General features: G+C 36.9%; 1 protein-coding gene across 6 annotated transcripts in view; it reads right to left on the reverse strand.

The window, feature by feature from the left end:
* The window catches only part of RAB27B (RAB27B, member RAS oncogene family), a 206,502-nt gene that overhangs the window by 138,707 nt on the left and 52,485 nt on the right, over positions 1-15,310 (reverse strand). For 2 of the 6 annotated variants that reach the window (XM_082699656.1, XM_082699653.1), the window contains exons 1-2: positions 10,402-10,455; positions 10,195-10,269 (exon numbers count right to left, since the gene is read on the reverse strand). The exons of 1 other annotated variant lie outside the window; for it this stretch is intronic. The gene's annotated coding sequence lies outside the window, so the exon portion shown is untranslated. Of the gene's footprint in view, positions 1-10,194; positions 10,270-10,401; positions 10,478-15,310 lie in introns of those variants that run through there. 3 more of the 6 variants (XM_082699658.1, XM_082699655.1, XM_082699660.1) reach the window with 3 other exon arrangements.

Here is a 15,310-nt window from a genome sequence, read left to right on the forward strand (position 1 = left end):
CCCAATATGGTAGCCATGAGGCAAGTGTAGTCACTGAGCATGTAGAATGTGGACAGTGTGGCTGAGAGACTGGAAAGTTTTTGTTATATTTCATTTTAATTAATTAAAATTGAAATTCAAACAGCCACATTTAAAAAACTGGTGGCTACCTCACCAGGCAGCACAAGTCCAGAAGAATATACTACTTAGTTTGTCTCACTTTTTGTTTTTAATTTAAGACTTAGTAAAATTACTTATTGATTTGTTGAATTTTTCTACTAAATATGCAAACACTTTTTGCCCAGTGAGACAACTCCAAATATTTATGGTCTGTTAGATTTTAGCAAGTTTTTAAATCTGACTCAGTAGAGTTATCCTACCACATCTTTGTTAAATTGCCTATATATACATATGTCTTGTATTTTCTCAGCAGCAGTCATAACATCTAGTTCTCTTATTCACTCATAAGTTATGTGACATTGTTTACAGATGTGCGTTTTATATTTGCCAGAGCCATGACTGGTAAATTAGAATTCAGCAGTTTGGGAGGTGACCCCCAATGGCCCTTAAAATTAACTCCTAAATTTATTTTTGAGATTTTTCAGAAATTTAAGAAATCACAAAGATTTGTTATTTTACTTTATAAAAGTAAAAAAGAGAGAGAGAGAGAAAGAAACAATTAGGTTTGTTCAGCTCTCCACAGTTACTCATTAGCTCAATACTATTGGAAGAGCTACAGGGAAAAATTATAAAGTCAGGAGACAGGCTCAGACTTCCTTAGGCTAATCTGCATAAGTAAAAGATAATTAATATAAATACTTCAGAAATTAGAAGCTTTGGGGGGAAAGCCCTGGAGATTCTTCAGTGCCTTCCATAATATGTTCTTACCCTCAGGGAAAACACTGGTCAAACCATTATGAGAACCTACTAGAAAACTTTACTCCCCTCAATTCTGACATCATTGGTTATTGTTATAAATTAACCACAGTCAGTTTCATCAACAGCTGCCTCAGAGCTCTGCTATAAGCTGTAGGCTAAAATTGGTGTTTTCAACAAAAAAGTACAGTCTGAGAGCCTTGTCAAAAAGACAGCACCAAGGATAGACTCTTCAAAGAATAGACAGACTCCCAAGGATAGCTTCTAAATTCACACAGCCTGGACAACTTTTAGGTCATACCAGTGCAGGAAGTTAGGATTTGCTGGATTCTTCCTAGTCCAGAAACAGACATATTACATGAAAGCAGACTGCTGGCCCAGGGCCAAGAGGGCGTATCACCAGAACCAAATGAGCTCATGAGGAATATTTAATTGTGATTATTTTTTGGGAATATGGTTGGCATTATTTTAACTTCCTACTTTTTTTTTTATAAATGTGTAAGGAAACCCTTTCTCTTTCTTAAACTATCCCTAATCCTAATCTTAGAAGATTATTAAATTGATGTTCTAAATGGTATCTGATTCCCACTGACCCACTAGGAATTCAGAAGCAAATATTTTTACTGCATCTCTTTACTTTCCATGGCAATAGGTTATTTGCATAGGATCAATGCCAATGTGTCCCCATTTTTACCAGAAAATAACTGCACAAATCAATATTGCAACAAAGTCTACGCTTAGTGTGCCATATCTGAGAAGGATTCTTATTAAATCATATACGGCGGCTCATCTTTGAGGAACACATGTGGACTGGATGGCCATGAAACCATTTTAGGAAGCTGGTCTAGTACCTAAGTCCCTGCCTTTCAGGTAATAAAAAGGTTACTTCCAAAAGGCTAAGGACCAGAAAAAATTAGAGGACGCTCTAGAAGGGAAGATTTCATCTAAACTTATAGGAACAGCAGGTGAAAGCTAGTGGAGAGAGCTGTTTGGGGGTTGGTTTCCCAGACTTAGAAGAGGTACTAAAAGAGAATTTAAAAGTCTGGCTCAAGACTATTAGAATTTCCAGACAGATGTTAATTTTGTGGTCTTAGTGATTAGTAATACTGTAAGACCCTAGATTCACAGAGCAAACTCCAGGAAGTCTATTTGGTTAATTAACCAAAGCTGTGCTTGGGTAAGACTTCCCTTACAGACCAGGCAATGGACTGGATTTGGCACACAGGTTGGCTGGTCAAACCCTGATCTAGACTGCAGAAATAAGGCACAAAGAGGCGCAGAAAGTACTTTCCATAACACATGGGGACAAAGACAACCCCTAGGATTATCTAAAAGAAGATATTTAGTTCATCTCATTGTTTATTATTGATTAAAAGTCCCAGATGCAGTGAAGTGACTTGTTAATTTGTAGGCTTTTGTCCTGTAGAAATGCGAATAATTTTTGCCTGATGGATCAGATAACCGCAAAGATTAATCTTCAAAAAAAAAAATTCACCATCTTATCCTAACGCTTCTTTTTAAACTTGCCCACATGCATATATAGGAACCTATATAGTTGCTTAGGTGTTTTTCAAACTGCTCATTACATCTGACTGATAATCCTTCATTAATTAATGAATTATATTCCTTTACACATGTTCATTTTCTACATGCCTAAGAGCTTTGATTTTACATTTTGAAACTGCACTTTACAAACTATATGCTAATATAATAAAGCCAAGGTGAAAATCCTAAGACAAGATTCTCCTCTCATATCCGGTACAACATGACCTGACCACTGGGACCTTCAGGATCTTCACCTCTAAAAGGGAGGTTTCAAAAGTCCCTTCCAAGCTTTACTTTAATTATTCTAAAACTGAATGTTTTAATACCTTAATAGAGGCAGAATATTATTGACAGAAAGAAATTTTAACATTCTGAAAAGGACTCAAACGGACTTGGAGTACATGAAGCCTTTTTATTGCAGTAACAAAGGGATCCATTCAGAATGAAAAAGCACCATTCAAGAGATCACTTTGCCAGGAGCAACTGCTCTTTAATTGAGCCATTTGTTGGTAAGATAGATAACTTTTGACATACACAGAGAATGATACAAGATTTATAGCTTTCCTAGAGTTTTTTTCTTGTCAGGGCTTGAAATAGGGTCATTCTTTTTCAGAGAGCATATGCAATCCTCAGAGAGAAAGTCTCATGCCCTTCTCATACTGAGAGCAAAGTAGGTATAGATCTCAAATGGAAATTTTTTTGATTCATTAAAATATTTATTGAGCCCCTAGGGACATACGAAGGTGATTAAAACATCGTCAAAGAGGTGAGGCAAATGCACACATCATAGAAAGCAAAGTGTAAGGGGTCCCTGAATCACAGCAGTCAAATAAAAGTGCTTTAGGAGATCAAGAATGAGATTGCTTCCAGTCAAATGAATTCTGATCCAGTTTGAGCTTAAATGAATGGAAACTTGCAGATAACTAAAATTTTTCCAAAAGGGCATTGTGGTCTGTCATGAAAAATTTCTATGTGTTAAGGCTTTTAAAAAATAGTTTATAAAAGTGGTGAAAGGAAAGATAATAATTAATAATTAAATTATAATAATAATTAAAATAATAATAATAAAAACAACATTGATAAAAGTATAACACCTACAATATTCACAACCCAGATAAATCATTTTGGGATTCCATTAAGAATGGACTTGGTTGGTATTTGTTTACAGTGATTGGAATAATTTCTGCATTAAGAAAATACAGGATATTGCAATATAGACCATCCAAAATCCAGTCAGAAGTTAATTCTAACCTTGAAAACAAGGATTTACCAACAGGACATGATCGTTACGGAGTGGGCCCAGTTGAAATTTGGTCTTAGAATCAGAATCATGGATTTCTTATAAACCAGTCACGTTTTTGGTCATCATGCAGAAGTGGCTGGTTGGGAACATTTCAAGAGTGTTCAGTTCAGAGCACTTTTATCTAAGCCCCTACATAATACCCTGGGGGAAAAATTGAAAAATGTGCCTCATTAGAAATAATCTCAATGAGATGCATGGATAAAAGTGAAATTTTTTAATGGAGTCAAATGTGATTTAATAGCTTATTTTAATCCTAGACATTATTTTCTACATTTTCAAGTCAGATTATATTACCTTTTATATAGGATATGGTTAGCTTGAACTGTGTAAGTTTCTGATACAAAAACATTCACTAAATTGTGATCAAATGACATTAACTGTGACAAAGGACATTAACTGATCTTTGTCATTTGTTGATACTTGCTTTGTATTTTGTTAGTAAATTTTATGCATTAAAAAGACTGTTTATGGGGACGCCTGGGTGGCTCAGTTGGGTAAGCGTCTGCCTTTGGCTCAGGTCATCATTTCAGAGTCCTGGGATAGAGCCCTGCAGAAGGCTCCCTGCTCAGTGGGGAGCCTGCTTCTCCCTCTGCTTCCTGCTCTCCCTGCTTGTGTTTTCTGTCTCTCTCTGTGTCAAATAAATAAATAAAATATTTTTAAAAAGACTTTTTAAGTATGCTTAGAAAGAATAACTTTATTGGTCGCAGTTTCCAAATATGCCCATTAGATTATAAATTGTATTGCTCAAATTCTCTATCCTCACTAATTTTCACCCAGTTTCTGAGTGAATTTTAGTACAATCTCACTGTGACTGTGGATTCATCCATTTCTCTGCTTCATATACTTTGTTTAAATTATTTTAGGTTATGTTATTAGTTGCTTACAGGCTCAGGATAGATATATCTTATTGGTGAATTGTAGGTTTAATCATCTATTTAACAGCCCTTTTAGGGACACCTGGGTCGCTCGGTCATTAGGCGTCTGCCTTTGGCTCAGGTCATGATCCCGGAGTCCTGGGATCCAGCCAAGTATCCTGCGGAGCAGGGAGCCTGCTTCTCCCTCTCCCACTCCCCCTGCTTATGTTCCCTCTCTCACTGTGTCTCTCCTGTCAAATAAATTAATTAAATCTTTAAAAAAAAAAAAAAACTTTTAAATCTTAATTATGGCTTTTTTTTTTTTTTTTTAAGAGTTACAAATGGGCAAGTGGCAGAGGGAGAGGAAGAGGAAGAATCCTAAGCAGGCTCCATGCCCAGCACAGAGCCCAGCCAGGGACTCAATCTCACAACCATGAGATCATGACCTGAGCCAAATCATGAGTCGGACGCTTAACCAACCGGGCTATCCAGGTGCCCCTTAATTATGTTTTCTGCTTTAAAATGTAATTTAGTAATTATCTGCCTATTAGATATTTATGTATTACCCTCTTCCCTCATTTAATGATATTCATTCACTACTAAAATTCAAGAGATTGCCATAAAGAAACTAAGACCAAAATAGTTAAAGTTATGTTTTCAGGGACACACAAATAGAGCGTGACAGAGCTACAGACAGATTTAAACATTAGCAGTGCAAGATCTCGTGAACTTGAATTCTACTTCCTTTCCTGACCTTCTGGACTTCTTTTCACCCTCAGAAAGGGCCTTTGCTTTTTTCTGGTCCGGCCAATTTGTCTGTAGCTGCCGCATCCAATCTTGATATGTCAGGGAACTTCCCCCCCTAACAATGCTTCTTTTCAGTGTGAGCCTCTTTCAGCCTTCTCCTTTAGTTTAGTTTTCTATTTTGGATTCTGTCTGATAAAGTAGCTTCACCTACGTCTAGCTGATAACACCCAGGAGTAATGTTTTTCTTTGAAAGGACTCAGTGAAAATATTGTTGAACAATTTTGCCACTCTACCTAGTTGTATCGTCAATAGCAATAGGGGAGGAAATACTTAAAAATCACCACACAGCAATTCTCCACATAATGTATATATACTGCAACATACAAATACGTATCAGTGTTCTAGTACGGATATATATATGGAATACGTGTGGTTGTGTGCAAGTATATATTTTCTAGCTGTGCACTGATGAGATGACAAAACTCCGAAGTGTTCAGACGTGAGTTCCTCCAAGTAGTAATAAACCACCTTCTTCATCCATGAACTCACTTCTTGAACTTGAGCCTGCGCCCTGTGCCGTTCACTGTCAAGTGCTATGTTTATCCACTGAACTTCTTAAGAAGTTGTGTTTAAAGACCATGCCCAGCAAGCACAGTCCTGCCAGGGGACCCAGGCCAACCTTCTTGGAGGTGGTCCTATCCCTCCAGCATTCCCTGGGAGGAAAAGCACCTTAATTAATCCCCATTAACCACTATGTTGGAGGTTTCTGAGGAGACAATCACAAATGTACCACAACTGCAGCTCACAAAGCTCCTAATTGAGACTTGGTTTCTTTCAAAGATTCAGGAATAAGGTTCTCTCTTTCTGCTGTCCATGGGAGTGACCATCTTGCCTCCCTCCACTGTGTAAATAGAATCACCACAAAACTCTAAGGAAAGGGACACAGGAGTGATCAAATGGTCCAGTACTTGTTTATTTGACTAGGTATTTAAAGGAGTGAATTCATAAAGTTGTAATGACACTTTAGAAGTCATAATGGAAATTCACTTTGCCCCAGATATTGTCATGGACTCTTAACATATGTTATCTTATTTTTCTGAAAACTCTATGAAGTTTTATCAAGGGGGTAAAATGCTCAAGTTTTCAAGACTTACAGAGTGACCTAGAATCTATTTAAATTGCAGCATGAAGTCTGCCCTCTTTCTGCTCATTGCTTGGCTGTCTCTTTCACTCAGATCCCTGATGATCTACCAATTTTTCAGGGAGTTTTCCAGACAACCACATCTTAAAAAAACCACCAAGTCTTTCTTTATCATAATACTCTCTTCTGATTTTCAAGTTAGTGCCTATTAGATATATTCTGGTTTACTTTTTCAGAGGTTATAATAATTTTAAAAGAATTTTAATAATAATGTATTTGGTTTATAATATTTGGGTTTTTTGGCTGATTTCTCTCCACAGGATGACGAAGCCTGTGAATGGTGGGACATATCTTATTTACAGGTCTGACCTTATACCCAGCACGTGGTGAGAAATTGACAAATATCTAATAAATAAATATAATCCAAAAATATTAAATGCTGTGTCCATAAGATCTTATACTGATTCTAAAATGTAAACTGTAATTATTACAGTATATTTAGGGGAATAGCAAAGCTCATTTGTTACTTAAACATGTACGGAAGCATGATTAATATTTCCCAAGTTTCCTTAAGAAGAAGTTTTAACTTCTTCTGTATTAAATAAAAGACATAAGGAAGGAAGCAAGAGTGTATGAGTGGTGTCCTACATCCCCTTCAGTTACAAGTGCATGAACTGGGAGGGATAATTGAAACAATGCTTTGGATAAAACTGCTTATCAGCAATCCATGGTATACCTTTCACTTTGCTAATTGGTCTTTTACACCTAAAGGCTAACTCTCATTTCCTTGAAAGCTTCCTGCTGTACCTACAAACTTAGTTCTTTATAAGTAAAATCAATTTGGAAACAAAACCTTTGCTTTTGAGAAAAGTTTATTCCCAAAACTCTATGGATAGTAGCTTCTCCCTTTTGCCAAACTCCCACAAAATATGTCCCCTCCGTCCTGGTTCACACAGGCGTCTGTGAGGTGGACCCCACATGCTACTAACACGCTCTTGTTTCATTTCTTCTAACTCTTTCATTTAACAAGAAAAAAAACATCACAATTAGAGACGCAAATAGAGAAATTCAAGTAAAATCGTCAAGGAAATTCTCCATATAATTCCTAGTCACTGTGGCTTGTATGTGTGGTCAACAGGTTTGTAAACATTCATGTTAACATTGTAATCATCTCTCAGAGCTTCTTTCTTTATCCCTTTTGTTTCTTTATCCCTTCAACACTCAACGTTTCCAGCAGGGCTGACCATTAGAAGTCAACCCTCAACTAATGTTTTGCATTTTCTGTGGCTTCTACCAGGAGACATCTTTTCTTACTCCATGCAGAAGACTAAAATCAATGTAAACTGAAATGACACAAGTTTCGCTGACATTCTTCTCCTATTACATTAGCTCCTTCTGGGTAGTTTAATCATATAAAAGCCCATTTTTTTCATTTCTTTCTTAAATGTCTTACTAGTACCCACTTGGCATGAGAATCCCTGTTTCAGAATCTATTATGTCCTTTAGGAAAAAAAGCACTGCGGAGGGTAAAATCAGTGTATCCAGATTTGTTATTTGCTGAGCCTCTTTTCAAGAAAAATTTGTACGTTGAAAGTAATCTTTTAGAAATATCTACCTCACTACCCCACTATTATCTAGTAAATCTAGATAATGTTGATATTCATGTGGCTCTCCTGGGAAGCCAGACTCCTCAAGGCCTAAAGAGATTATCCTCTGGGATAAACATCACCAGATAATCACTACTTTCACACTTTAACAAATTAGTTTTAGCTTTTGCATTTTATTCTGAAGCTTAAGCCCCACTTGTTTGCCAGCAAGTCTGTACTTCCACTGAGCACTGAGCCCTTGCCTAACGTCGGGTCTGGCGGGTGGACTTAATTTCAGGACTTAAATTCAGAAACAAAATTCATGTTCTGCAAAGAGTATCAAATTCTGAATAAGATCTCTATTCTCTACTTTTTCCCCCCTATCATTACTGAATTCAATGAATCTTTAGACCCAACATATAATTAAATTATTTTTAGATTATTTATGATAAGGCACGAATAACATATATGACATAAAACTAAAGTTTAGGGCTGCAAATCACATGTTGGGCAAGAATTTTTAAAACTAAGTTCTAATTTGAAAAAACTGAGTCATCTTTCCAGACCGAGAATATAGAAACATTTTTTTTTTATTTTAAAAGGGAAAAAGAAGAAAATTTATTAACACAAAGCTCATGGAGTTATATAGTATTTTGTTATACCAACTAAAAATAAATGTAAAAAATTTCCTTTGCTTCACAAAATACCGAAAGCCTATTACCACCCCCAGTCTGATTTCCCTAACTTTGTCTAGAAGTAATGCATTGTTTTCAAAAGATTTTTCCTGCTTAAAGAAATATTATAGAGCAATATTAACATGTTCCTTTTATATGATTATAGTCATTTGCATTTAAGGATATTGCAAATTAATTGTTACAAGCACTTGTAATTTCTGTTACATTAAAAAAATATACAGGTAGCATATTTATATAGTAAACATTCAATCAGAATGTTCAAATAGAAAGAAGTACAGAACAATAAAATAAGACTCCCTCCCTGCCTCCCTCAGAAGCTCTGTACCTCTCTTTTTGTACCAAATAAAGAGTTTTAGGAGAATTATAGGTGTATTTTCAAAAGCTTAATACTTCAACAATTTTAAGCCTCATTTATGGTACTCAATGTTTCAAATATAAGTATTTAAAGGATATAATTTTTGAACTATTAAATGCATTTTAACTCAAAAATGCTTTTCATTAAAGTCACCTTTTCAGTATTGATGCCTTGCTGTGAGACTCAGTTGGATATTTTCTTTCCTGAAATAAATTTAATACCACAGTTCATCTTAAAATTTCCCATGAATTAACCATTAATATGACTCAACATTTTATTCATTCATAAATACGTTTACCTGTTTCATTTTGGAATAAGACATTTGATCTGATTTCTAGGGTAATAATCTAACATCAATTTGACAAGGCTTTAAAGTTTCCAAAGAGCTTTTAATGCATGAAATTGGCATCAACGCCCTACAAAAGCATCTTCAACTGTTTGTAAGATACTTAAAGAGAATGTCCAATTTTCTCTGTAGAGTGATATTCATTTGGGTTTCCTAGTAGCAAAGTACTCCCTTATCACACATAACCAGATGTATTTTTGAACAGGAAAGGGAATCTTAGATAGCTATTTTTTTTTAATGTTTCTGTGTGTCATCTACTAATTGTAGTATTGAGTGGAGTATGGTCCAAGAAAAAGCAAACTCAGTTTCTCCTCAATGGCTTTATACTGAGAGGTGCAGAATGGTGTAACAGCTTTCTGGCAGCCTACATCTATGAGGAGTATTTGGAATGCAGAAATAAAGCATAAAAAGACTCCTACACTGCACCACGGCAGTGATTAGAAAGGACAATCTTTGAGCTTTGAAAACAGAAAGCAGAAAGCCAGCAAGCCTTCTGCAGCCCTGAGCAAAATCTCTTTCCCATCCAAACTCTGTTGCAAATCCAGCTTCTGCTCTTGCAAACCCACAGGCTGGGAGGGGGAACCACAGCCACTCCAAAGTGGAGCTGCAGGGCCATCATTAGTGGTTTCTGTCACCGTCTTGGTGTTTTTCCTTCATGAATGAAATATGCAGATGGCATTTTACATGGGCTCTTTCCGTGAGGAAGAAGGTCAAGAGGTACAACCAACACAGCCAGGGCGTTAGAGATCTGTGACCAATGTACTTACACCTCCAAATGTCTCCAGATTTCAGCCTCTGGAAATATCTAGCCCATTTCTTTATGGCACTGTTGCTTCCATCAGCTGTGGAAATTAACATAAAATCATATAGTAACCTGACGAGTGCTGGACAGCCTGCTAGAGCATCAGACTAGGTGAACACTAAAGGCACACTGACGGTCTACAAAATCTGAATGATAAATAGCAAGTAAATACCTTCCAACAGGCCAGAAGGGGGAAGGATGCTGAGCTGCTACTGCTGCTGTCGGCTCTCTTGTGTAACAGCAAAGGCGGTTCAGTCCCGCTGACACGCTGTGAAGCGCGGCTGCCTAGTGGCGTCGGGGCGGTCCTAGTGCCTGCGCCCCTTTACAAGCCCGGGAACCCTGAAGAGCTTCCCTGCATCTTGTGATGCCTCCAGAGGGTCTCCCCAAGGGCTCTCGGGGACCCCAGCTTGTTAAGCACCCAGGGCAAAGGCTTGGGGTTTGGCAAAAGTGATTAAGAGTAAACAGATCTGCTAACATTTCCAGACCCCCGCTGCTGATCCCAAAAAGGATTACAGATAATCTTGTCTGTTAAGTAAAGGGTGTTCTTGAAAATGTTAAAGCTGGAGGGCTTTTTAAAGGAAACCTAATGTGCACCTATACTATATGGACTGTATCTGTCTATTTTGCTTTTGCTACCTATTTATTTTACGTTTAAAATGTAAAGGAAACACGAATAAAGAAGTAGGGGATTTTTTTTTTTTTAAGTTTGAGGTCTTTCCTTACCATTTGCTGAAAGTGTTTGTTAAAGGCCTAAAAACTCTGCGTTTAATGGCACATTCAGTTCTAAAACCTAAACTAGAACTAAAAACTAAAATAAGCACGAGAATAAAAAACGTAAAAGACTTCTGGAATCTTGCTTTCAAAGAAGCAAACTGTCTAGGGGTGACTCCATAAAACACCACCCCTGCTTCTATTCTGTGCCCCATCTCTTCCTCTTTGCAGGACCTTTTCCCCAGCAAGTTCTCTCTACTTTGATACAGTAGCCTTGGAGATCACTCAGCACATAGTAGGTCCTCAGTAAATATTTGTGGAAACAATAAACGGACCAGTAAGCTGAGACGTTATACTACAGAAAGCACGTACAGAAGTCAATCCCCTAACTAGTTAAATTCGACTAGCACATCTCTCCAAGCAGCTATTTTATTTAAGGTATGTGTTAAGTCTACATTTACCTTGAAGAAGCTTATAATTTAAAGGTAGAGAAAAGATACTAATATATGTGTGTAGTAAAGCAGTTATGTGTCCATATACTATTCGCTGTAAGAGAATGAATAATACTAAATCAGGGTGTGCTATATCTGGTATGAATTTCTGTGTTTTGATATTATGTATATGGGGTTAAGCCAGGGAAATGGGTCTGAGAAATCAACACTGATTTCTTTTCTGCCTCCCCAAGTATAATAGTTATAGTTTGGTTGGTTTTAGGCATATTGGTTCAGAATGGACCAGAATCTGGAAAGTTATGTAAGACTATTAAAAATAACTAGAGATATATAATCATTAAAATACTATATAGGAGGCTCTGAAAGCATACTTAAATTTATAGTCTCAATTTCTTATATCAGTAAATGAAAAAGAAAATTAAGGTAAGAGATAATAAATACTAGAGAATATATCAATAAGATAGAAAACAAATCTATACTAGAGAGAAGTATAAAACATCAAGAATCAACAAAACCAAAAGAAAATTTTTGAAAAAGTTAATGAAATAGATAAGTATTTGGCTAGAGTAGTTAAAGATAAAAGAGGGAGGGCACAAAACTCTTTAAAAAACAGTGTTTTCATTTCTGAAAAAGTTAAACATGCACATATCATATAACCCAGTCATTTCTCTCCAAGGCATTTGTCCAGAAAAGATGACAACAGCACAAAGGCTTATAAGGCTTATATGAATTTTCATAGAGTTTAACTTGTACTAATAGAAAATAGGAAAGAACTCAAGTGTCTGTCAAGAGATGAATGGTTAAATTGTGGTGTATCAGCAGGGTACCACTCCACAATAATAAGGAATTAACTCTTGCTACATTCGACAACATATATGAAGCTCAAAATAATTACACTGAATTTGTCAAAAACCAGACAAAGGTACAAATTATGGCTTCATTTATATAAACTACTGGAGGACGCAAATTAATTTTGGTTTCCGAAATCAGATCAGTGGCTGCGTGGAGGCGAGGTAGAGGGAAGGATGATGGTGGCTGCTGGGTTCATAGGTTCATTATCTTGGCCTCAGTGATGGTTTCACAGTGTTGACATAGGCCAGGACCACTCTGTTAGGCCCAGTCCTCAAGAAGCAGGTACCGTGACAGGATCGTGCTACATGAGGACCACTGGGGAGAAAACATGTGAGGGAAAGGGGGGAAGGAGTCAGAGGAGGCCAGAAGAGCCATGGGACCCCGGGGAAGGACTGATCAGATATGGGAGACGTTAGGGTAAGGAAAGCAGAATGGAAAACAGGAAGGTCTTAGACTAGAGTGTCATTCTAAGATATTTAGCAAGGCTCACACGGTGCTCTGGGCCCAGGAGTGGAGTCCTGGGTCTCAAAGGAATGAAACTCCCTTAGTTCCCTGCCCTATGTAGTCACTAGATAGGAGTGGCCTGTGCAACGCATGGCCTGGGCCCAGAAGGCAGGGATGGATTTCAGAGCACAGTAGTCCGGACTGTTAGCCAATTACTCTTCTAGCACTAGGAGATCTGAGAAGGACATTGCTGTGGCTGCCCCCTCACCGGATTAGACACCTCAAATATGTACAATCATACGTCAGTTATGCCTCAATAAAATATTAAAACGAGAAAGACACACTAGCAGATAAAGCAGAGGTTAAACATAACAAAAGAACACGATGGACAACTTTACACCAGTAGATTTGGAAACTTGGAAATGAACAAATCCTAGAATGATTTAATCTACTGAAAATGATTCAAAATAAACCGAATGTCTCATTAATCCTAACATTATGAAAGAAATTAAAAGAACAAGTACCTTACAATCAAATAATACTATTCATGGGATGATACTCAAGACACACACACACACACACACACACATATACATACATATATATATACGTATGTATAAATATATATAAGAATGTTCATGGCAGCAATGTTTGTGTAGTGAAAACTTGAAATATTTAAATAGTCATGAAAAGGGGACTAGATAAACCAGTTGTGCTCTATTTATACAGCAGTAAAAATGTATAATCTTAAACTACATACACCCAAATTTTAGAACATAGTATTAACTAAAAGGGTTAATCCCAAAAAACTAAACATGATACATAAAGTTTTTATGAGATAAAAAAACAGAATTAGACTATATTGCTGAATCATACATGTGAATGTAACAAAACAATATATTTTAAACAATAAGGAATTCATAATAAGGTTAGTGACCATTTCTAAGGGAGAGGGTTGAAACATGACAAACATTCTATTGGTAATGACCTAATTCTTGTGTTTATGGGCATTCATTATATTACTATCCTTTTTACCTTAATATATATCCTCTATTAATCATTTGTATGTAGCAAATAATACGTATCTTTTTTTAAAGATTTTTTATATTTATTTGACAAAGAGAGAGAGTGCACAAGCAAGGGGAGCAGCAGAGGGAGAAGCAGGCTGCCAGGAGTCGGGATCATGACCTGAGACAAAGGCAGATGGACGCTTAACCGACTAAGTCACCCATGTGCCCCAATAATGCATATCTTCTTAAAAGAACATCAAAAGCAAGACAAAATCCTATTCTGCATGGAGGAAACAGTCCATGCAGAGATATCAGGGCAGACAGCAAGTTGGGAAAATAATATAAAATGAATGAAAAACAAGATAGCACAACAATTGAAGCTGGATGAGTTGGGTAGGTGGGGAGAAGCGAGGCTCATGGACACCCATGTTATACCTGTACTGGCCCTGTCACAGCCAACATCTTCTCCCCTTGTTAAGAAGATGGTCTTGGCAAACAGACCTTGCTTCTCTTAGCAAGCACTGATTAGTCATTTTATGACTGCAGATTTCCAAACAGGCATAACTTACAAGAAAGTCCTTTTAGATTATGCACAATTAACTCAGAAGTCATGTATCAGTGGAATTTTCCAATTCCTCATGAAGACCTGCCACATTTTTAGCTTGGAAATATGACTTAGAAAGTGGACCAGGTCAATTTCTTATTTTATCTCACTTCTCTCACTACAAAATTTCATATAAAAATACCCTTTTAGGGCGCCTGGGTGGCTCAGTGGGTTAAGCCGCTGCCTTCGGCTCAGGTCATGATCTCAGGGTTCTGGGATCGGGTCCCGCATCGGGCTCTCTGCTCAGCAGGGAGCCTGCTACTCTCTCTCTCTCTCTCTCTGCCTGCCTCTCCGACTACTTGTGATTTCTCTCTGTCAAATAAATAAATAAAATCTTTAAAAAAAAAATACCCTTTTACCCCTGGTTACAGAAAGAAGTAATATATAATTACTATAGAAAATGTGAAAATACAGATAAGCACTAAATAGAAAATAAAATTCACTGGGATGCCCAGACTCAAGATTATGACCTGTGTAAAGACTGGTGTACAAACACCTACACAAACATACGATTTTGCACAAAATTGAAAATGTTGTAGGTATCATTTTAAAGCCATCATTTCTCATATTATTAATTACTTATGTTACTAATATCATATTGTCTCTAATTCATTACATGATATTCAAATACAGGGGTAGGCAAACTATGACCTATACACCAAATCAAGTCTGCTACCTGTTTTTGTAAATAAAGTTTTATTGGAACACAGTCGTGCTCATTGGTTTATATATCATCTGTGGCTGTAACAGCAGAATTGAGTAGGCATGACAGAGACTGTACCATAAAATTATTTGGACCTTTGAAGAAAAGGTGCCAACTCTTGCCAAAACACACACCTTTAATGGCCATATAGTTCCACTGTATGGATGTATCATAAATTAACTAATTTCTCATTAGTACGTATTTTGACTATTTTCAATTTTTTTCCTATACCAGCTACCGGGGCTTACCAATCTTTTCAGGCATCCTAAAAATTAAATCACTGGTTAAAAGTGCATGTCTTATAT

Source organism: Mustela nivalis, assembly GCF_964662115.1.
Source record: "Mustela nivalis genome assembly, chromosome: 14".
Taxonomy (NCBI): domain Eukaryota; kingdom Metazoa; phylum Chordata; class Mammalia; order Carnivora; family Mustelidae; genus Mustela; species Mustela nivalis.